Here is a 24573-nt window from a genome sequence, read left to right as displayed (position 1 = left end):
CATTTCACAACACGTCACACACACACAACATGACACACAACACATCGCAGACCCACAACACGTCACACATAACATGTCACGCGATACACAAAATGGCACACAACACAACACACACACGACACACAAAACATCACACACACAACACACACACAACACACAACATGTCACACACGCTAGACGACACACAACACACGGATAACATGACACACACACTCCACACAACACTTGAGATGACACACAACACACATCACACACACAACAACACATCACACGCACACAACACTATACACGACCAGTCTCACAAAGGCACACACACAATACTACACGTCAGATACACAAACAACAGGACATACAAAAGGCACACAAGACAACACACACACAACACGATTCACAAAACATCACACACACAGAACACACGACACCGACACACACAGACAGAACATGACACACGTCACACACACAACAGGACAAACAACACGTCACACACACAACACTACACACACAACATGACACAACACACATGACACACAAAATGGCACACAACACAACATGACACAAATAACATCACACACAAAACACATGACACTGACACACACACACAACATGACACACACAACACGACACACATGTCACACGCACAACACAACACACAACCCGCCTCACACAGACACACGTCACACACCCACACGACACGTCACACGACACACAAAATGGCACACAACACATCACACACAACACAACACACAGACACACACAATGACACACAACACACACCACGTCACACACACATCACACACAACACGTCACACGACACACAACACGTCACATACAGACAACACGACACACACAATGACACACAACATATCACACACACGCTAGACGACACACAACACGACACACACCACGTCACACACAACACTCGAGATGACACAGAACACACACACAACACGGGGGGGTAAAAAAGGACCCCCCCTGGCCCCTCCCGCTCCCCGTGCCGGAGTTCTGCCCCCCCCCCCGCTTAGCCTCCGCCCCCTTCCCACACTCCGCCCCTCCCCCATCCCGCGTAGGGAAGTTTTGGGTCAAGGCAGAGTGAGGGCGCAGCGGCTTCAGCAGCTACTACTGAGCATGCGCCAGCTGTGGTCAATCCGCATGCTCAGTCCCAGGCAAGCCAGAGCGCTGGGGGCAGGGCCATCGCCGCCGAACCCGCCTCCCGGGTCTGACCCAGTGTCACCGCGTCTGACAAGCCAGGTACGGTGGGGCGGGGGGGGTCTGTGTGGGCTGGGCCCGAGAGTTCGGCAGCGCCCCAGGGCAGGCTGGGAGATGTAGTTCCTGACCCACCTGAGGCCGGAAATGACGTTACTCCAACCTACGGGCGGAGGCGGTTAACGGTGCGCCTGAGGGGGCCCCGCTCGCTGATTGGCGAAGAGACCTTGGGGGCAGCCGCCCGGACAGAGACTCCCGGAGCCAGGGGTCGGGGAGGGACAGATGGTGTGAAGGGGGGTGGTCAGGCGGCGGGGGGCCATGGGAAACTGTTGCTGTGAATCCGTCTCAGTACATGGGGAGCGAGGGGGGCGGGAGCAGATTCGATCCCCTGCTGCAATGATCCGTTTAAAAGGAGTCTGGCCTCCTCCTGCTTGAGCCACGTTTCTGGTCTCGCTGAGACGCGTGTTAATCCGGAGTCACTGCAAGGCAGAACAGGGAGTGACTCCAAATTAACATGGGGGCAGATACGATCAGGGGGTGTCCCTGTGGGGAGGGGGTTTCAGTTGTTGCTAAAGGGAGGAAAGTTACTTTCTCTGCCTCAGGATATTGGGGTTGAGCTTCCTCGGTCAGATGCTGCTACCTCGATTGTGATCTGGGAGCCCAGGCTGAGCAGCTGCTGCTCCCCCAGCGGGATCGGGGCTGGGGAGTGACCGTGAGTAAAGCTTCCTCTGTGCCCAGCCAAGGTGAGGATTTTCTCCAGCTGTAATTAGCCCCATAGCTCAACCCAAGGCTCTGCCCACAACAACATCTGAGCCAGAGACTCCAGGTGATTGATAAGACCTCAGGGAACGTGCAGGGAATAGGCATGAAAGTGACTCTGCACAGACAGCTCCTCCTCACCCCATGTCTCTCCTCCCCTCAGCAATTTTCGGAGCCGATCCAGCCATAGGAGGGCGAAACCCCAGAATTGGCTGCCAGCCAGAGACAGGGGAAGGGAGACACAAGGAGAAAAAGGAGAGAGAGACTGAAAAGGGCAGTGGGAGAAATAATTGGGGAGAGAGATTCCCAGATTTCTGACCGGCCCACGCACACTTATTGCCGCATCCCTGGGCGGATTCACTTTGCTATGAACAAGATGAGGTGCAGGGGGAGGAAAAGCCAGCTCCTGACTCTCCCTGTACCCCCTTCTATAGGAGTGTGCTGCCCTGGGGACAATGTCAGCGGGAATCCCCCAATGTCACTCCCTTTGTTCTGCTCTTCTCTCCCATTTGGTTCCCAGACTTTGTTACTGGGAGGGTTTCAAAATGTCTCGCTGGTTTAGTGCTAGTGGGAGGGGCCGGTCAGTGCTGTAATCAAGTGACCAAACATTTCCCCAGCATAGAATCGTAGAACGGTAGGGCTGGAATGAACCATGAGAGGGCATCTAGACCAGCCCCCAGCACTGAGGTGTTTGTCCAATCTGTCCTTAAAAACCTCGAATGATGGGGATTCCATCACCTCTCTTGCTAATCTATTCCAATGCTTAATTAGGTTTTTTCACAATTGAGTCACATGGTTGACTCAGATTCAATCTGTGATCCCCTATAATCCCTGATCGTTTTCAGTAGTACTATCTCGTAAACAGCTCTTCCCCACTTGGTCGTTGTGCATTTGGTTTTCCTTCCCTAACTCTGGTACTTTGCACTCGTCTTTATTGAATTTCATCTCATTCATTCAGCCCAGTTCTCCAATTTGTAAATGTTACCTTGAATTCTAATCCTGTCCTCCAATGTGCTTGCAACCCCTTGCAACTGCTATTATCTGCATATTTAGACAGCATGCTCTCCAGTCAGTGATCCAAGTAATTAGTGAAAATATTGAATATATCAGATCCAGGACTGGCCCCTGGGTACTCCATTGTATACGTCCTCTCAGTTGGACAGTGAACCACTAATGATTCCTGTCTGAGTACAGCCTTTCAACAACATTTTCATCCATTTTATAGCACTTTCATGTTCACCACATTTCCCTTGTTCACTATGAGAATGTCACGGGGGGCCTGTGTCAAAAGCCTGACTAAAATCAAGATATGTCATGTCTACAGTGTCCAGTACCCCTGTGACAGCAGAACATTAGATTGACTTGGCATTATTTGTTTTTGCAAATCCATGCTGGCTATAACTTAACACCTTACTGTCCTCTATGTGCTTACAAATTGATGGTTTAATAATTTGTTCATTCCTGGCTTTATTCCCCAGTCCTCTTTGTTCCCCTTTTAAAAGATCGGTACTCTGTTTGCCCTCCTCCAGTCTTCACTGTTCTCCAGGCGTTCTCAAAGATAATTGCAAATGGTTCCGAGATTGCTTCAGCTCATTCCTTGAGCGCCCTAAGATGAATTTTATGGCTGACTTTAACGTATCTAACATGTGTAACTTCCAAAGCAATTTGTCCATGATTCAGAGTTTTGTAGGATTCCTTTTTATTGTCTGGTCATGAAAGAACTGCTCACAGACCCATATTCGCAGCTTACTATTCTGTCTGTCTTTCCTTCCCATTGTGATAGTTTGCTGTTTCTCAGAGACAGCATTAACAAAGCAACGACCAGCTCTCCTGAGCTTTAGTCTCCTTAGAATCTTATTCCCATGGGACTTCACTGTGACAGGTTTGGGTCCTTTGGGGTGTCACCTGATGTGCTGGGGTGCCACTGAGGCAGCCTATTCTACCAGCCTCGGTGCCCTTTGCCTGGCTGGGTTAGGCTCACAAGCCTCTTCCAGTCAAGCACACGGGCAGGGCCATGCCCAGCTGCACAGAAAGAGAGAGATCCGCTCTGGAAATACTCAGCTTTAGGGGCTTGCCCCAGCACTCTGGTGCCCACTCCCTTTAAGCGGTACACACTCCAAGGTTTTATGAAATTTGCCCCTTCCCTCAATGTGGAGGGATATATGCACAACTTCTTGCCCCCCCCCCCCCCCCCCCCGCAGGTAGAAATTACATAAACTTGGTTAAATTATAAACAAGAAATAAGTTTATTAACTACAAAAGGTGAATATAAGAGTTAAACAAATCAGATTATTGACCAAATAAAGCAAAATACGCAAGCTAAGCTCAATATACTTAAAAAAACAGGTTACACAATGTAATTTCTTACCCTAAATGTTATTTTAGGCAGGTTGCAATGTTTCAGAGTTCCAGTTATATTACTTTTCAGACTGGACCTGTCTCAGTCTGGACTCCCCTGCCCCCCTCTCCTTCCCGCTCCGGCCTTCTCTTCAGGAGGCTTTAGCAGTCTTTCTTCTTGGATAGACAGGCCTCGGAGAGGAGTCGTTTTGTTTGCCTACCTCCCCACCCTTAAATAGGATTTACATAAGGTGAGAATCCTTTGTTTCCCAAACTTGATCCCCCTTCCCTTCCAGTGGAAAGTTACAAGAAGTCCCAGGTAATGTTGAGTATCCGGTGACAAGACCACCTGACTCTGTAGTATCACAGCGTCCAGGAGTCAGTGGCAGTATGGAGCCTTTTCACCGTCCATTGTTCTTGCTGATGGCCCATCCGTCCTGTCTGGCTTTTCCATTGTTGTACCTGAAGTGTTAGCAGTGGGCGTCACCCAAAGTAGCATAGTTGAAATACAGATACATAGTCAATATTCCCAACTTCAGATATAGAAATGATACGTGCACACAAATTGGATAATCGTAGTCAGTAAATTATAACCTTTCCAATGATATCTTACAAGACCCATCTTGCACAGAGTACATCTCGGTTATCTCCTATTCATTTCATAAGCATATTTCCATAAAGAATATGGAGGGAAATGTCACACTCACATACCAGTTTTCACAGTTTGTTGAAGTCTGCTTTTTTGAAGTCCGTTGTCCTTATTTTCCTGCTCTAACGCGTTTCTTTTCTTCGAATCACGAAATCATCATTTCATGAACACTTTTGCCCATATAGATTCATATATATTAAGGTCAGAAGGGACCATTATGATCATCTAGTCTGACCTCATGCACAATGCAGGCCACAGAATCTCACCCACCCACTCCTGCAATAAACCTCTCACCTATGTCTGAGCTATTGAAGTCCTTAAATCGTGGTTTAAAGACTTCAAAGTGCAGAGAATCCTCCAGCAAGTGACCCGTGCCCCCTGCTACAGAGGGATCTTCCAATCTGCCCTGGAGGAAAATTCCTTCCCGACCCCAAATATGGCGATCAGTTGAACCTTGAGCATGTGGGCAAGATTCACCAGCCAGATACCTTCCATTTCCTAACTAACTCCCGCCTGTTAGTCAGAATCAACCCTAAAATGCCCATCCCCCTGGTTACTACGTCCATCTTCTGAAGCAAACAGATGTCCCCAACGCATTCCGAGAACTTATTGGACACTTTGTGTTTGTTTGAATTCCTTTTCTAACGGGTGTCTCGGTAGTTAAAGTCCCATGTCCCCCCGTCCTCCCCATTACTAATTGTGTTTTGAATATTTCTCTTATTTGCATGATAAAGTCGAGAACATCAGTCTGCAGTGAAAGAGCCGGGGGGAATTGTGATGTGATGTTACTGTCCTGTTCTGACACGTCCCCTTCTTGCCCTGACAGGCTGCAACGTTACGTCCCATCCTTCCAGGGACCAGGGAAGGGAAATGGCTGCCGTGGGGCCAGTTCAGGTAGGGATTATCGGGGAGTTATTGGTGGGCTCCTGTTGGCGGGAGAAGGGCAGTAAAGACATAGGAGGTGGGTGCTTTTGTGGGTGGTTGGCAGGTGGGAGGGGGCAGGAAATACACAGGTTGGAGAAAGGGAGGGGGACAGGGTGTGACAAACCTGCCAGGTGGGGCCTAGATTCTAGCAATAGACCCATGGGGTTTGTGGGTGGAAATTCCCTAATTTGTCAAGCAGGAAACACTCCCCCCTTGACTGGGCTGGGGAAATGTACCAGACTCCAGTACTGGAGTCTGAACTTAATAGCCCGAGGGCAACCCCCAGTGAGGCCCGGGGAAGACACCCCATCCCTTTCCATCCAACTGCTAGCACGGGGTGGGGTTGGGATTCCTACCAGGGGCCTGGCTGCCCTTGGACCCTCCTGGGGGCTCTATCTCTTGTATCCACTTCTGGCTGGAAGGTGAATGTTGACTGTGAAGACCCCGGCCATCTCTGTCTGCTAGAAGGGGTTGGGGCTCTCTCTCTTTCTCCCCTCACCCTGATGCCTCTTGGCTGCTCTGATGAGAAGGGGGTCGGATCCTGCCTGCCTGCCTCCCAGAGCTTCCATGTGATTGGTCCTCCTCCCCTGTGAACGGTGGGCTTGTCACTGGGCAGCAGGTGCAGAGTGGGGGGCTCTTGCTCTTTCAGGGGCCGGTGACTTTCGAGGAGGTGGCTGTGTATTTCACTGAGGAAGAGTGGGCTCTGCTGGACCCCGCTCAGAGAGCCCTCTATGGAGACGTCATGCGGGAGAATTATGAGAATGTGACCTCGCTGGGTAAGGATTCCTGTCCCCTTGGTTCTTAACAGGAGAAATGAAGAGTTAAGGTTCACATTGCACCCTCAAGTTTTTCCCTGTTTCAGCAACCCACTGACAGGCCAATGACACACAGACTAGCACTCGACCCTCCCCGCTACAGAACGCTTTGGGAGCAGAGCACAAGCGCAGGACAGCACAAATGCTAACACCGTCTCTTTGCTAAGGCAAAACTTGGGGTTAGGTCTGATGTAGGGAACGGAAGCTGCCTACCCCTGGCCTGCACTCAGACACTGAGCCTACTGCGCACAATCCATCTCAGACTTTCATAATGTCACCAACCCTTTACCCTTCCAATAAAGATTCCTTCCGAGTCAGTGCCTTCACTTACCCCTTACTGAGCCCCGGAGACCCTTAGCATGTACGGCACCAGCCTGCTGACGATCCTTGTGGCAAGAACACGCCCTTGTGCGCCCTTATTGACGCTGCCTACGCCGCTCAGCATTGAAATGAGGAATACCTGTTCTTTACAGTTTCACGTGCACCTCTCTTCATGGCACAGCTCTGCCCAGCTGCTCCAACTAGTCCCTCCACCGTTCATTTAAAGCTGCAGCTGGCACAGTGCACACTGCTGGAGTGAATGTGGAGAAATGCTGGTATTAAAATCTGAGGAAGGTAAAACACACAGCGGCATGTTCTTAGTCCTTCCTTCTGTTGATCAATAAATTTTTAGGCTGGGGGAGACTATTAGGTCATCTAGTCTGACCTCCTGTGTAATACAGGCCATGGAGTTTCATCCAGTTACCATTGCAATGCGCTGAATTCCTTGTGTTTGATGAAAATATCTTCCAGAAAGGCATGCTGTCCTGACTTGAAGACTTCAAGAGATGGAAAATTTGCCCCTTCCTTGGGTAGTTTGGTAACCTTGGCACCACCCTTCCTGACCTATTCCTAGTGATATTTGCCAGCTCCAGGGCTAGGGGGTAGGGGCGGAGTTAAGGTTACATTGCAGGGGTGGTGTGTAGTTTAGTTCTTCATTTCCTGGTTTTCAGAGGTTTTATTTTTACCACCATCCACATGCTGGATGGGCATGAGGCAGCACTAGTCATCCTTAACTCTGCTTAATGTACTTTGATGGCCTTTAATGTCCTTGGTTTTCTGTTTCATGGACTTTTTTTGCCACTGTAACTATTGTTGACACTACGTTTTTGCTGCAATTCATGTCCAGTGGGGATGCAATTTTTGACATCGCTAACTGACAGAGCAATGGGCTCAGAGGCAGTTCCAGCACCTGAGGTGACAAGAGGGTCTCTGTGACCCAACCCATCACAGGGGGGTCTGGTGAGGGGTAGGAAGGGAAGGATTCAGGGAGTCAGAGATTGTAGCTCTTCACCGAGGCTGCTTTTGCTGAAGTCTCTAATGACCGGTCCCTAGGCAAAGCTCAGAACCAGCACTCCATCCTCCTCCTCCTCCTCCTTGACCTGTCAGCTGTCTGACACTACTGATTATGGTTGTCTTCTTGAAATCTGATCTTCCCTTATCCTCTCCTGCTTAGGGTTAGGGTAGGGAGAAGTAGTAACTGGCTTGTTCTGCAGCATGGGATGTTTAGGTTGGATATTAGGAAAAACTTCCAACTGTGCATATAGATAAGTACAGGAATACGTTACCAAGAGAGGTTGTGGAATCTTGGTCACTGGAGGTTTTTAAGAAGAGGGTAGACCGACGGTCTATGTATACTTGGTCCTGTCTCAGGGCTGGAGGATGGACTAGCTGACATCTTGAGGTCCTTTTACCCTGTGTGTTTCTGTGATTTTATGGTTCATTATCCTAGCCCTTCACTTTGACCTTGTCTCCCTCTGGAGAATGGGGGCTTTATTTAGTAGGTTTTTTTAATGAAAAATATGCATGGGTCAGCTTCCTTCTCAATTTGCTTTGTTAGCCACTTGGTGTGAAGGAATGAATTCCTCTTCTGGGATGGGGATGTAATTCCTGTTGAAGTAGCATAGGTCAGTCTCCATTTACATGGAAACACTATCAAGGACTATCCACATATGTATGAAGCACACTGGACAATGGAAGTCTCCTGAAGGTTAATGTGTAATGACTGGGTCCAAGGGAAGCAGAACACGGGAACACAACTGCACTGCACTTTGGGACACAGGAACTACGGTACGAACAGACTGGGCTTAAGTTTGCTGCTATCCAGGGCAAAAAAACAAGGCAACACAGAGAGAGAGAGAGAGAGGTTGCAGATTGGTCTGGAGCTCGGTCTCTTAAGCCTGAGCTGCAGTGTCTACACCAGTGGTCTGTGTACCCCTGGGGTACGCAGAGGTCTTCCAGAGTTGCTATGGAAAAATCACTCGCTAAGTCAGTACAAAGTAAAATTTCATACAATGACTTGCTTATGCTCATCTATATACTATGCTGTCATAAGAATTAAGGGAAGGGTAATCACCTTTCTGTATACAGTGCTATAAAATCCCTCCTGACCACAGGTAAAACCCTTTCACCTGTAAAGGGTTAAGAAGCTAAAATAGCCTTGCTGGCACCTGACCAAAATGACCAATGAGGAGACAAGATACTTTCAAAGCTGGAGGGGGGAAACAAAGGGTCTCGCTGTCTGTGTGATGCTTTTGCCGGGAGCAGATCAGGAATGCAGTCTCAGAACTTCTGTTAGTTAGTAAGTAATCTGGCTAGAAATGCGTTAGATTTCCTTTTGTTTAATGGCTGGTAAAATAAGCTGTGCTAAATGGAATGTATATTCCTGGTTTTGTGTCTTTTTGTAACTTAAGGTTTTGCCTAGAGGGATTCTCGATGTTTTGAATCTGATTACCCTGTAAGGTATTTACCATCCTGATTTTACAGAGGTGATTCTTTTACCTTTTCTTAAATAAAAATTCTTCTTTTTAAGAACCTGATTGCTTTTTCATTGTTCTTAAGATCCAACGGTTTGGGTCTGTGTTCCCCTGTACAAATTGGTGAGGATTTTTATCAAGCCTTCCGCAGGATAGGGGGTGTAGGGCTTGGGGGGATATTTTGGGGGAAGACGTCTCCAAGTGGACTCTTTCCCTGTTCTTTGCTTAACACGCTTAGTGGTGGCAGCATAGGGTTCAAGGACAAGGCAAAGTTTGTACCTTGGGAAAGTTTTTTTTTACCTAAGCTGGTAAGAATAAGCTTAGGGGGTCTTTCATGCAGGTCCCCACATCTGTACCCTAGAGTTCAGAGTGAGGACAGAACCTTGATATACGCACTGAAATGTAAGTACAATATTTATATTCCGATTATTTATTTTATAATTAGATGGTAAAAATGAGCAAGTCAGCAATTCACAGTGTGTGGTGACACTTTTGTATTTTTATGTCTGATTTTATAATCAAGTAGTTTTTAAATGAGGTGTAACTCAGAGGTACGCAAGACAAATCGGACTCCTGGAAGGGGCACAGTAGTCTGGAAAGCCACCGGTCTACACAGCTGTTTTTAATGGGCTAGCACCTACAGGGGAGCACCCACAGGGAGACACATCTCAAAGAACCATCATTGATGCACAGGTTGAGTAATTTCTTCTTTTGCTGTTACCTGATCTCACTGGTCATCTTTCCCATGAGCAGGGTTCCCAGTTTCCAAACCCGATGTCATCTCCCAGCTGAAACGAGGGGAAGAGCCGTGGGCCCCAGATCTCTGGGGCTCAGAGGAAAGAGGGGTCCTGAGAGGCAGCCGCGTGGGTGAGGGATGATTAAACCTACTCAGTGCTTGAAGGAAACAGCTGGGATTCCCAACAAAGACCTTGTGAGGTCTCTGGGTTCAGGATGGTCCCCAGCAGGTGTCGTATCCTCAGGGCAGATACTGTTCATGGCTCCCTACCAATCCTAACTCCTGGCAGTAGTTCCCTCCCGAAACTCCCTTCTCCCTGGGGAGTGTTTGGATGGGAACTGGATTCAGAATTGATGCCCTCCTTTCTCCCCTTTGGGGAAGAGTTGGGGGAAATTCAGTCCCTGGTTTTTTTCCATCTTCAGCTTTTCTCTTGGTTTGTTCCCCCCTTTTCACTTCTGGCTTCTGAGGTTTTCCTTTCTCTGTCCCAGCAGGTGATGGGATGGTGAGAGAGACTGTGGAGTAGAATCCTCAGCAGGAAGATGAACGAGTGGAACCGCAGGGGATGTTATTGCAAAGATGCAAAGGGAGTGTGTCCAGGAGTTGTGAGCAGGGAAAAGGCTCTCAGGGGCAGCACAGGCCAGAGAAGCGTCAGGGAAACCAGCTGGTGCAGAAAGTTGGAATACCTGTTAATTATCGGGGAACTCACGAAGGCCTCAAGGAAACCATGTCCCAGCAGAGAATCCTGACAGGAGAGAGAAATAACATGGGCTATGAGTGTGGGAAAAAGTTCAGGAGGCGCTCACACCTTATTACCCGTCAGAGAATTCACACCAGAGTGAGCCCCTGTGGCTGCTGCGAGTGTGGGAAAACCTTCACTCAGCACTCACATCTTATTCGCCATCAGAGGATCCGCACAGCGGAGAAACCCTATGAATGCTGTGAGTGCGGGAAAACCTTCGCTCGGCGCTCAGGCCTTATCGTACATCAGAGGATCCACACGGGAGAGAAACCCAACAAATGCTGTGAGTATGGGAAATTCTTCCATCACAGATCTTCTCTTATTTATCACCAGAGAAGCTGGTGACCTCCTAGATGACCACCTGAGGTCCCTTCCAACCCTGATATTCTATGATTGTTAATCACCAGGTTCCCCCATTAGGGACCGATTGCCTCGTTCCCAGTTGTTCCTACGTTGCACTGGGTTCTGCTGAATAGCAGTTGGGTTTTGTACCATTTTTCTCATAAGAACATAAGAATGGCCAAACTGGGTCAGACCAAAGGTCCGTCCAGCCCAGTATCCTGTCTCCCGACAGTGGTCAATGCCAGGTGCCCCAAAGGGAGTGATCCTAACAGGTAAGGATCAAGTGATTTCTTGCCTGTCATCCACCTCCACCCTCAAGCAGGGACACCATTCCTTACCTAATAGCTATTAATGGACTTAACCTCCATGAATTTATCTAGTTCTCTTTTAAACCCTGTTATAGTCCTAGCCTGCACAACCTCCTCAGGCAAGGCGTTCCACAAGTTGACTGTGCGCTGTGTGAAGAACTACCTTTTATTTTTGTTTTAAACCTGCTGCCCATTAATTTCATTTGGTGGCCCCGAGTTCTTGTATTATGAGAACAGGTAAATAATTTTTCCTTATTCAATTTCTCCACACAACTCATGATTTTAAATACCTCTATCATATCCCCCTTAGTCTCCTCTTTTCCAAGCTGAAAAGTCCTGGTCTCTTTAATCTCTCCTCATATGGGACCCGTTCCAAACATTTGAGTTGCCCTTCTCTGAACCTTTTCTAATGCCAGTGTATCTTTTTTGAGATGAGGAGACCATATCTGTACGCAGTATTCAAGATGTGGGTGTACCATGGATGTATATAGGAGCAATAAGATATTTTCTGTCTTATTCTCTATCCCTTTTTAAATGATTCCTAACGTCCCGTTTGCTTTTTTGACTGCCGCTGCACATTGCATGGACATCCTCGGAGAACTGTCCACGATGATTCCAAGATCTCTTTCCAGATTAGTTGCAGCTAAATTAGCCCCCATCATATTGAATGTATCGTTGGGGTTATTTTTTCCGATGTGCATTACTTTACGCTTATTCACATTAAATTTCATTTGCCATTTTGCTGCCTAATAACTTAGTTTTGTGAGATCTTTTTGAAGTTCTTCACAGTCTGCTTTGGTCTTTACTATCTTGAGCAGTTTAGTATTGTGACGAAGTGGGACTGTTCTTAATGTTTCCCCTGAATAGTGTGGGAGTGCCTCAGTTTCCCCTATGCAGTTCTTAAGTATCTAGGGGTATGTCTACACTACGGAATAAGGTCGAATTTATAGAAGTCGGTTTTTTAGAAATCGGTTTTATAAATTCGAGTGTGTGTGTCCCCACAGTAAATGCTCTAAGTGCATTAAGTGCATTAACTCGGCGGAGCGCTTCCACAGTACCGAGGCAAGCGTCGACTTCCGGAGCGTTGCACTGTGGGTAGCTATCCCACAGTTCCCGCAGTCTCCGCTGCCCATTGGAATTCTGGGTTGAGATCCCAATGCCTGATGGGGCTAAAACATTGTTGCGGGTGGTTCTGGGTACATATCGTCAGCCTCCCGTTCCCTCCCTCCCCCCGTGAAAGCAAGGGCAGACAATCATTTCGCGCCTTTTTTCCTGAGTTACCTGTGCAGACGCCATACCATGGCAAGCATGGAGCCCGCTCAGGTAACCGTCACCCTATGTCTCCTGGGTGCTGGCAGACGCGGTACGGCATTGCTACACAGTAGCAGCAACCCCTTGCCTTGTGGCAGCAGACGGTACAGTACGACTGGTAGCCGTCATCGTCATGTCTGAGGTGCTCCTGGTCGCCTCTGTGAGGTCGATCAGGAGCGCCTGGGCAGACATGGGCACAGGGACTAAATTTGGAGTGACTTGACCAGGTCATTCTCTTTAGTCCTGCAGTCAGTCCTATTGAACCGTCTTATGGTGAGCGGGCAGGCGATACGGACTGCTAGCAGTCGTGCTGTACCATCTTCTGCCGAGCAGTCATGAGATGTGGATGGCATGCAGTCCGTCTGCTGCCAGCCAAAGATGTAAAAGATAGATGGAGTGGGTCAAAACAAGAAATAGACCAGATTTGTTTTGTACTCATTTGCTTCCCCCCCCCTCCCCTGTCTAGGGGACTCATTCTTCTAGATCACACTGCAGTCAAGGTGCAGCGAGGTAAATCTAGCCATGTATCAATCAGAGGCCAGGCTAACCTTCTTGCTCCAATAAGGACAATAACTTAGGTGCACCATTTCTTATTGGAACCCTCTGTGAAGTCCTGCCTGAAATACTCCTTGATGTAAAGCCACCCCCTTTGTTGATTTTAGCTCCCTGAAGCCAACCCTGTAAGCGCCCCTCCCAGCGTCAGAGCAATGGCAAACAATCGGGCATCTGAGAGTGCTGTCCAGAGCAGTCACAATGGAGCGCTCTGATGGGGCTAAAACATTGTCGCGGGTGGTTCTGGGTACGTGTCGTCAGGCCCCCGTTCCCTCCCTCCCTCCGTGAAAGCAAGGGCAGACAATCATTTCGCGCCTTTTTTCCTGAGTTACCTGTGCAGACGCCATACCACAGCAAGCATGGAGCCCGCTCAGGTAACCGTCACCCTATGTCTCCTGGGTGCTGGCAGACGCGGTACGGCTTTGCTGCACAGTAGCAGCAACCCCTTGCCTTCTGGCAGCAGACGGTGCAATACGACTGGTAGTCGTCCTCATCGTGTCCGAGGTGCTCCTGGCCGCGTCGGCTGGGAGCGCCTGGGCAGACATGGGCGCAGGGACTAAATTTGGAGTGACTTGACCAGGTCATTCTCTTTAGTCCTGCAGTCAGTCCTATTGAACCGTCTTATGGTGAGCAGGCAGGCGATACGGACTGCTAGCAGTCGTACTGTACCATCTTCTGCCAGGCAGGCAAGAGATGAGGATTGCTAGCAGTCGTATTGCACCATCTTCTGCCAGGCAGGCAAGAGATGGGGATGGCTAGCAGGCGTACTGTACCATCTTCTGCCAAGCAGCCATGAGATGTGGATGGCATGCAGTCCTTCTGCACCGTCTGCTGCCAGCCAAAGATGTAAAAGATAGATGGAGTGGGTCAAAACAAGAAATAGACCAGATTTGTTTTGTACTCATTTGCCTCCTCCCCTGTCTAGGGGACTCATTCCTCTAGGTCACACTGCAGTCACTCACAGAGAAGGTGCAGCGAGGTAAATCTAGCCATGTATCAATCAGAGGCCAGGCTAACCTCCTTGTTCCAATAACAACGATAACTTAGGTGCACCATTTCTTATTGGAACCCTCCGTGCAGTCCTGCCTGAAATACTCCTTGATGTACAGGCACCCCCTTTGTTGATTTTAGCTCCCTGAAGCCAACCCTGTAAGCCGTGTCGTCAGTCGCCCCTCCCTCCGTCAGAGCAACGGCAGACAATCGTTCCGCGCCTTTTTTCTGTGCGGACGCCATACCACGGCAAGCATGGAGCCCGCTCAGCTCACTTTGGCAATTAGGAGCACATTAACCACCACACGCATTATTCAGCAGTATATGCAGCACCAGAACATGGCAACGCGATACCGGGCGAGGAGGCGACGTCAGCGCGGTCCCGTGAGTGATCAGGACATGGACACAGATTTCTCTGAAAGCATGGGCCCTGCCAATGCATGCATCATGGTGCTAATGGGGCAGGTTCATGCTGTGGAACGCCGATTCTGGGCTCGGGAAACAAGCACAGACTGGTGGGACCGCATAGTGTTGCAGGTCTGGGACGATTCCCAGTGGCTACGAAACTTTCGCATGCGTAAGGGCACTTTCATGGAACTTTGTGACTTGCTTTCCCCTGTCCTGAAGCGCATGAATACCAAGATGAGAGCAGCCCTCACAGTTGAGAAGCGAGTGGCGATAGCCCTGTGGAAGCTTGCAACGCCAGACAGCTACCGGTCAGTCGGGAATCAATTTGGAGTGGGCAAATCTACTGTGGGGGCTGCTGTGATGCAAGTAGCCCACGCAATCAAAGATCTGCTGATATCAAGGGTAGTGACCCTGGGAAATGTGCAGGTCATAGTGGATGGCTTTGCTGCAATGGGATTCCCTAACTGTGGTGGGGCTATAGATGGAACCCATATCCCTATCTTGGCACCGGAGCACCAAGCCGCCGAGTACATAAACCGCAAGGGGTACTTTTCAATAGTGCTGCAAGCTCTGGTGGATCACAAGGGACGTTTCACCAACATCAACGTGGGATGGCCGGGAAAGGTGCATGATGCTCGCATCTTCAGGAACTCTGGTCTGTTTCAAAAGCTGCAGGAAGGGACTTTATTCCCAGACCAGAAAATAACTGTTGGGGATGTTGAAATGCCTATAGTTATCCTTGGGGACCCAGCCTACCCCTTAATGCCATGGCTCATGAAGCCGTACACAGGCAGCCTGGACAGTAGTCAGGAGCTGTTCAACTACAGGCTGAGCAAGTGCAGAATGGTGGTAGAATGTGCATTTGGACGTTTAAAGGCGCGCTGGCGCAGTTTATTGACTCGCTTAGACCTCAGCGAAACCAATATTCCCACTGTTATTACTGCTTGCTGTGTGCTCCACAATATCTGTGAGAGTAAGGGGGAGACGTTTATGGCGGGGTGGGAGGTTGAGGCAAATCGCCTGGCTGCTGGTTACGCGCAGCCAGACACCAGGGCGGTTAGAAGAGCACAGGAGGGCGCGGTACGCATCAGAGAAGCTTTGAAAAACAGTTTCATGACTGGCCAGGCTACGGTGTAAAAGTTCTGTTTGTTTCTCCTTGATGAACCCCCCCGCCCCTTGGTTCACTCTACTTCCCTGTAAGCTAACCACCCTCCCCTCCTCCCTTTAATCATTGCTTGCAGAGCCAATAAAGTCATTGCTGCTTCACAGTCATGCATTCGTTATTCATTCATCACACAAATAGGGGGATGACTACCAAGGTATCCCAGGAGGGGTGGTGGAGGAGGGAAGGAAAATGCCACACAGCACTTTAAGCACAGCACTTTAAAAGTTTACAACTTTAAAATTTATTGAATGACAGCCTTCTTTTTTTTGGGCAATCCTCTGTGGGGGAGTGGCTGGTTGGCCGGAGGCCTCCCCACCGTGTTCTTGGGCGTCTGGGTGTGGAGGCTATGGAACTTGGGGAGGAGGGCGGTTGGTTACAGAGGGGCTGCAGTGGCAGTCTGTGCTCCAGCTGCCTTTGCTGCAGCTCAACCATACACTGGAGCATACTGGTTTGGTCCTGCAGCAGCCTCAGCATTGAATCCTGCCTCCTCTCATCACGCTGCCGCCACCTTTGAGCTTCAGCCCTGTCTTCAGCCCGCCACTTACTCTCTTCAGCCCGCCACTTACTCTCTTCAGCCCTCCACCTCTCCTCCCGGTCATTTTGTGCTTTCCTGCACTCTGACATTATTTGCCTCCACGCATTCGTCTGTGCTCTGTCAGTGTGGGAGGACAGCATGAGCTCGGAGAACATTTCATCGCGAGTGCGTTTTTTTTTCTTTCTAAGCTTCACTAGCCTCTGGGAAGGAGAAGATCCTGTGATCATTGAAACACATGCAGCTGGTGGAGAAAAAAAAAGGGACAGCGGTATTTAAAAAGACACATTTTATAAAACAGTGGCTACACTCTTTCAGGGTAAACCTTGAAAGTTAACATTACATACATAGCACATGTGCTTTCGTTACAAGGTCGCATTTTGCCTCCTCCCACCGCGTGAACGGATTTTGGTTGAATGCCAGCAAACATACACTGCAATGCTTTGTTCTACAGTGATTCCCCAGTACGTGTTGCTGGCCTGGAGTGGTAAAGTGTCCTACCATGAAGGACGAAATAAGGCTGCCCTCCCCAGAAACCTTTTGCAAAGGCAGAACCGCAAATGCCAGGGCAAAGTAATCCTTTCACATGCTTGCTTTTAAACCATGTATAGCATTTTAAAAGGTACACTCACCAGAGGTCCCTTCTCCGCCTGCTGAGTCCAGGAGGCAGCCTTGGGTGGGTTCGGGGGGTACTGGCTCCAGGTCTAGGGTGAGAAACAGTTCCTGGCTGTCGGGAAAACCGGTTTCTCCGCTTGCTTGCTGTGAGCTATCTACAACCTCCTCCTCATCATCTTCTTCGTCCCCAAAACCTACTTCTGTATTGCCTCCATCTCCATTGAAGGAGTCAAACAACACGGCTGGGGTAGTGGTGGCTGAACCCCCTAAAATGGCATGCAGCTCATCATAGAAGCGGCATGTTTGGGGCTCTGACCCAGAGCGGCCGTTCGCCTCTCTGGTTTTCTGGTAGGCTTGCCTCAGCTCCTTCAGTTTCACGCGGCACTGCTTCGGGTCCCTGTTATGGCCTCTGTCCTTCATGCCCTGGGAGATTTTCAGAAAGGTTTTGGCATTTCGAAAACTGGAACGGAGTTCTGATAGCACGGATTCCTCTCCCCAAACAGCGATCAGATCCCGTACCTCCCGTTCAGTCCATGCTGGAGCTCTTTTGCGATTCTGGGACTCCATCATGGTCACCTCTGCTGATGAGCTCTGCATGGTCACCTGCAGCTTGCCACGCTGGCCAAACAGGAAATGAGATTCAAAAGTTCGCGGTTCTTTTCCTGTCTACCTGGCCAGTGCATCTGAGTTGAGAGCGCTGTCCAGAGCGGTCAGAATGGAGCACTCTGGGATAGCTCCCGGAGGCCAATACCATCGAATTGTGTCCACAGTACCCCAAATTCGAGCCGGCAACGTCGATTTAAGCGCTAATCCACTTGTCAGGGGTGGAGTAAGGAAATCGATTTTAAGAGCCCTTTAAGTCGAAATAAAGGGCTTCATTGTGTGGACGGGTGCAGGTTTAAATCGATTTAACGCTGCTAAATTCGATCTAAAGTCCTAGTGTAGACCAGGGCTAGGTGGTGGGATAAGGGTGTATGATCATTGCAGAGCCCTAGAGGTGTGTGCAGGGGTCTGGACACAGAGAATGGCAACACCCTGTTTCCTGGCAACTGATGGCCTGGCCCTTCCCCCCTGCAAGGTGAGAGCTAAAGGGTTGAAGACAAAGAGATCAGGTGACCTGGCCCAGGAAAGGGACAAAGGGGAGGAGGGGCTGGAGAGAGTTTCAGTTTGGGCACGCTGGGGACATGGAGTGAAGTGCAGACGGGGTTGTCTGGCTCAGTGCCCCCCAAAATGGACCCAGCTGAGGGGTCCTGTTCTCTGTACCTACAAGCTCTGTTTTAAACCATGTTCCTATCATCTAATAAACCTCTGTTTTGCTGGCTAGAGTCACGTCTGACTGCGAAGTTGGGGTGCCAGGACCCTCTCGCTTCCCCAGGACCCCGCCTGGGCGGACTCGCTGTGGGAAGCGGACGGAGGGGCAGAGGATGCTGAATGCGCCGAGTTCAGACCCAGGAAGGTGGAAGCCGTGTGAGCTTCTCGCCCTGCAGACAGGCTGCTCACAGAGAGGAGACTTCACCCGAGTCCTGCCTGGCTTCGTAGGGAGCAGTTCCAGAGCATCGCCCCTGGACTCCGTGACAAGTATCCTCTGCAAACTTTGCCACCTCACTGTTTACCCCTTGCTCCAGATCATTTAAGAATAAGTTGAATAGGATTGGTCCTAGGACTGACCCTTGGGGAATACTGCTAGTTACCCCTCTCCATTCTGAAAATTTACCATTTATTCCTATCCGTTGTTCCCTGTCTTTTAGCCAGTTCTCAAACCATGAAAGGATCTTCCCTCTTATCCCCTGACAACTGAATTTACATAAGAGCCTTTGGTGAGAAACCTTGTCAAAGGCTTTCTGGAAATAGCCTAAGTACACTAAGTCCACTGGATCCCCCTTGTCTACATGTTTGTTGAGCCTTCAAAGAACTCTAATAGATTAGTACAGGGGTGGCCAACCTGTGGCTCCACATGAAGCTCTTCAGAAGTTAATATGTGGCTCCTTGTATAGGCACCGATTCTGGGGCTGGAGCTATAGGTGCCAACTTTCCAATGTGCCCCCCACTTCACCCCTACCCATGAGCCTGCTATGCCCTCGCTCCTCTCCCTCCCCCTCCAAGCCTCCTGCATGCCACAAAACAGCTGATCGGGAGGGATGAGGAGGTGCTGATGGGCAGCCGGTGGGCACTGGGAGCAGGCGAGAGCTGATGGGGGGGCTGCTGACATATTACTGTGGCTCTTTGGCAATGTACATTAGTAAATTCTGTCTCCTCCTCAGGCTCAGGCTGACCCCTTCAAAGAACTCTAGTAGATTAGTTTCAGAGTAGCAGCCGTGTTAGTCTGTATTCACAAAAAGAAAAGGAGGACTTGTGGCACCTTAGAGACTAACAAATTTATTTGAGCATAAGCTTTCGTGATTTCCCTGTACAGAAACCGTGTTGACTTTTGCCCAACAATTCATGTCCTTCTGTGTGTCTTACAATTTTATTCTTTACTATTGTTTCAACTAATTTGCCCAGTACTGACATTAGACTTACTGGTCTGTAATTGCCAGGATCACCTCCAGGGCCCTTTTTAAATATTGGCATTATATTAGCTATATTCTCAATGTAAATATAACAGAGAAGGTGCAGGGATAGAGGGTGTCACGAAGTGGGGATTTTCCCTTGTTATGTTGTATGTGAGTTTTACTGTTGAGCCTATGTGAGTTTTACTGTTTTGCATGAATACTGCGTGTGCCTCAGTTTCCCTGTGTGCTGCACCAATACCTTGGTGGTGGGAATAGGGGTGTGTGACTTCGCTGAGACCTCTGGAGCAGGTGAGGCTGCTCCAGCTGCCTGCACCTGTGCGATGACCAGTGTGTGACGTTGCAGTCCGTAGGCTTTATGGAAATATGCTTACTAATACGCTTTACGCTAAATACCCCTTGTATGGTGTCATTAGAAAGCTTGTAATCTACAAAGTGTGTTCATCCTATTTGTTTGCATGTAGTATTTCTATATTTGGAGCTAGGAGAATAAGCTATAAAATTGTATCACTGATGTAAACATATTAAGTAGAGGCCATTAAGGGTGTTCCAGAAACAATCAGTTGTAAATGGCCTTAGTTACTTGAAAGCCTTCCTGTGTACATGTGGGCTAGCCCATGGGGAATGGAGACTAGGGGTTTTACAGTGACATGTGATGTGACCATGTCACCTGGTACTGAAATCCATCTTAAATCTGGTACTTTTCCATTTAGAAGGAGGGGTGGGGACCCAGAGAGACAAAAGATTCCCGCCTTGTGCCAAAGGTATAAAAGGGGGTGGAGCAGGACAAAGGGGGCCAATCATGAGAAATCCCCTGCTTACCACCTGAGATGTCTGCTGGAACTAACATTACCTGGGGAAAGGTTTCAGAGTAGCAGCCGTGTTAGTCTTTATCCGTAAAAAGAACGAGGAGTACTTGTGGCACCTTAGAGACGAACAAATTTATTAGAGCATAAGCTTTCGTGAGCTACAGCTCACTTCATCGGGGGGAGAATCTCCCCACTATATTTTCCACTGTATGCATCCAATGAAGTGAGCTGTAGCTCACGAAAGCTTATGCTCAAATAAATTGGTTAGTCTCTTAGGTGCCACAGGTCCTCCTTTTCTTTATACCTGGGGAAAGGATTGGGCCCAGACGAGGAAGGAGTCTAATCTGTGAAAGAAGCTTATTGGAACATCTCTGAGGGGGGGAGATTACCTGTCATCAGTTTCTTAGGCCAGGCCTACACTAAGGGGGGGATCGACCTAAGAATACGGGAATAGCGTAGCTGAAGTTGACGTAATTAGGTTGACTTACCTCGGCGTCTTCATGGTGGCGAGTCGACTGCTGTCGCTCCCCTGTCTACTCTGCTTGTGCCTCTTGCGGCGCTGAAGTACCAGAGTCGAGGGGAGAGCGCTTGAGGTTCGATTTGTCATGTCTAGACTAGACGTGATCGATCGACCCCCGATCGATGGATCGCTACCCGCCCTTAATGTATTAGACTTAGACTTGCGTGTTTTTCTTTATTTTGCTGGGTGACTTACTTTGTTCTGTCCATTATTACTTGAAACCACTACAATCCTACTTTTTATAACATCACTTGTTTTTTTTTTTTTTTTTAATATATTTTTATAAGGAGATATACCTATCTCATAGAGCTGGAAGGGACCTTGAAAGGTCATCGAGTCCCATCCTCTGCCTTCACTAGCCGGACCAGGTACTGTCCCAGACAGATTTTTTGCCTCAGATCCCTAACTGGCCCCTCAAGGATTGAACTCCCAACCCTGGGTTTAGTAGGCCAATGCTCAAACCACTGAGCTATCCCTCCCCCCTGTTTTCACTTAAAACCTGCAGCTCTGGGAGCGTGGTTCAGACCCTGGGTCTGTGTTGCAGCAGGCTAGTGTGTCTGGCTCAACAAGACAGGGTTCTGGAAGTCCCAAGCTAGCAGGGAAAACAGGCTCTGAGGTAATTTCAGCACGTCAGGTGACAGTCCCAAGGGGGCATCTGTGACTGAACGACTCCCCAAGATGGACTTGGCCGAAAGTCACTGATTTCTGTGCTAACAAGTTCTGTTTTACGCCGTGTTCCTGTCGAATAATAAACCTTCTGTTTTACCCGCTGGCTGAGAGTCACTGCGGAGCTGGGGTGCAAGGCCCTCTGGCTTCCCCAGGAGCCCCGTCCGGGCGGACTCGTTGCGGGAAGCACACGGTGTGGAAGGGGATGCTGAATACTTCGAAGTCAGAGCCAGGAAGTTCGAAGTTGTGTCAGCTTCTTGCCCTGGTGACAGTGTACTGAGAGAGAGGAGACATGCTCCCCCAGAGTCCTGACTAGCTTCATATGGAGTAGTTCCAGAGCATCGCCTGGTGACTCTGACTTGTGGGGAGGGGAGAGAGTGTGTATTTTCAACCTCTGTGACACCTGAAGTGGTGAGTCGGAGGGATTCCCACCTTCTGAATTACTCCAGCAGTGTTTCCTCTTTTTGAGCCATGTAGAATTGATCTCCACTTTCTACAGTTCCACCGCTCAATGTGTCCTATGATTCAAGGTTCTCAGCCTTCTGTTTGTGGATCACAATTTGTTTTCTTTGCCCCTAAAACAGTAATTTAGGGCCTGAGATGAAAGTATCACAGACCTGGATGGGGAATTTGAATGGATCTGAAATACAGTGAGATGATTTGGAGTTTAAATCCCAGTTTCCACCTGTTGGCAAAGCCTGTTGTAGGACTTCTCCTACTGAGATGGGATTGTTTGCAGATGGGGAGGCTGGCTGGTTTGTTTGTTTTTTGTTTTTTTCCATTATGACAATACTAGAACTTTTGTAAATAATATGACTTAAATTAATGAGTGAAGGAGGTTTGAATGGCTCAGAGGAGAATGCAATGGGAGAATCTCTTGTCCTGATTCTGAGTCGTACAACCAATAGGACTAACCTGCTTGCTTGCATAGATGTATTTTTTTCGTATACATTTAAGTATTTGGTTTATTGTAATAGGTTTAGAGATTTAATATTAAAGTAAGCTTGGCTGTAACGCAAGAGACCTAAAGGCCATATCCTGTATGTTAAGCTAAGGAAAGTTAACACATCTATATTAAGACCATTTACCCAGAAAAGTAAAGTTAACCTATATCTTGTTACCTAAATAAATAAATATTCACACATATGTCTATAACCTTCTATCTAGACCAACAGATAATGAAGAATGGCGTAGGGTTTTTTAATGTGGTACCCACAGACTTAACGTGCGTATATACGTGTCATCAATACGCCCAATTGTGGGTGAGGAATAAAATTTGGGCATAGGAGGAAGGATTTCCGGCACTTGTGCCCTATAAAAGAGGTGACCCACCACGCTAGAGCACTTCACTCCTCCCCACTCACTCAACATGCTAAAAAAACTCCAGGGCCCAGCTGGGGTAGGGGGGCAGCTCTGGGGTTATGCCCTGAGGAGTGGGGAGCATTGGGGCTGCGGGTTTTTGCCCCGCAGGAGGTGTGGGGGCTCTGTGCTTCAGCTGCGGGGTCCTGCAGACACCCTGAAATCAGCTCATAGACCTCTGGGGGTCATGCTGCCCTACACGCTATTGCAGTAATGTTTGTACAAGGTGTGACGCTGGCAGAGCAGCTTATGTCAAGAGTGTATTCAGGCCAATTGATGTGTGTATTAGTATAGATCAAAGCGATTGTTAAATGTTCAAATGTATTGGGTGTTTAAACCTCCTGAAAACTAGTGGAATGTTGTTTGCACTGTTTTCACTTATCTGTATCCTGTTACAATGTAATAGCAAAGAGTTGCATTGTGTAGACCCCTGTAACTAAATAACCCATCAAACGAGAATGAAGGTTTGTGGAATGCAAATGAAGAAAAGGTTAATTTCAAAACAAGTGGTGATAAGAAGCGAGATTCCTGGGCCGGGGGGGGGGGGGGGGGGGGGGGGCGGGGGAGGGTGTGGTTTGCACTGTTGTTGCACATGGTGGGAATGGGGAACTGGGCTCCGCCTTAAAGCAGTGTCAGGCTTAGGGGGGCTGGGTTCAGAGCTGGAGGTTAGGGTTGGGGTGAGGATTGGGCTACAGTTTTGGTTCAGGGGTTTAGAATTGGGGAGCAAGTTACAGGGTTAGGGTTCCAGTTGGGTTCCGGGTAGGGGGTGGGGTTTAGATTTTGCGGGGAGGGTTTGGCCAGCAGCAGCATAGAAGTGCGGGTGGCAATAGGGTGCCAGCCAATAGTGATAAGTCTGGGGTCTTTTAGGTCGTTTTAGTGTCAATAGCACCCGAGGGAAGGGGTAGGGTCATGTTTACGACAGGGGGCTAAACTGTTGGGGAAGGGGGTGGCAAGTTGACCCATCCCATTTTGCACTTCCCACACGGACATGCGCAATACGTCACATGCGTGGACGCACACACATCACACACGATGACACAAAATGACACACAACGACACACAACACCTCACACGGCACACAATGCAACACGGAAAGCATCACACACAAAACATCACACACACGACACCGACACACTCAACACAACACAACCCACAACCTGTCACACAACACGACCCCCACACACTCAAGACGACACACAGCAAGTCGCATGTCACACACAGCACGTCGCACAGTTTGTCACATGTCGCACGTATCACTTCACACACAACACGTCGCACTACACACATGCACACACACAACACGTGCGCACACGCACAACACGACATGACAAAAGGGCGCACAATACGACACAAAACGGCACACATGACACTGCCACACACAGGACACTGACACGTCGCACGTGGCACGCATGTACGTCGCACACACAGCACGTCGCACAATACGTCGCATGTTGCATGTCACACGCACAACACGTAGCACACAGCACGTCGAGCGTTGCTCGCGCATCACACGTCGCAGGTTGTAGACT

General features: G+C 49.0%; 1 pseudogene; it reads left to right on the top strand.

Annotated features, from left to right (window-relative positions):
• Nucleotides 1-1504: 1504 nt before the first annotated feature.
• LOC125625383 (uncharacterized) overlaps nucleotides 1505-24573 on the top strand; it is an 84595-nt pseudogene continuing 61526 nt past the window's right edge.

This window comes from Caretta caretta, chromosome 26 (assembly GCF_965140235.1).
Source record: "Caretta caretta isolate rCarCar2 chromosome 26, rCarCar1.hap1, whole genome shotgun sequence".
Lineage (NCBI taxonomy): Eukaryota > Metazoa > Chordata > Testudines > Cheloniidae > Caretta > Caretta caretta.
Note: the sequence above shows the minus strand (reverse complement) of the source record. Positions and strands in the feature narration are given on the sequence as shown.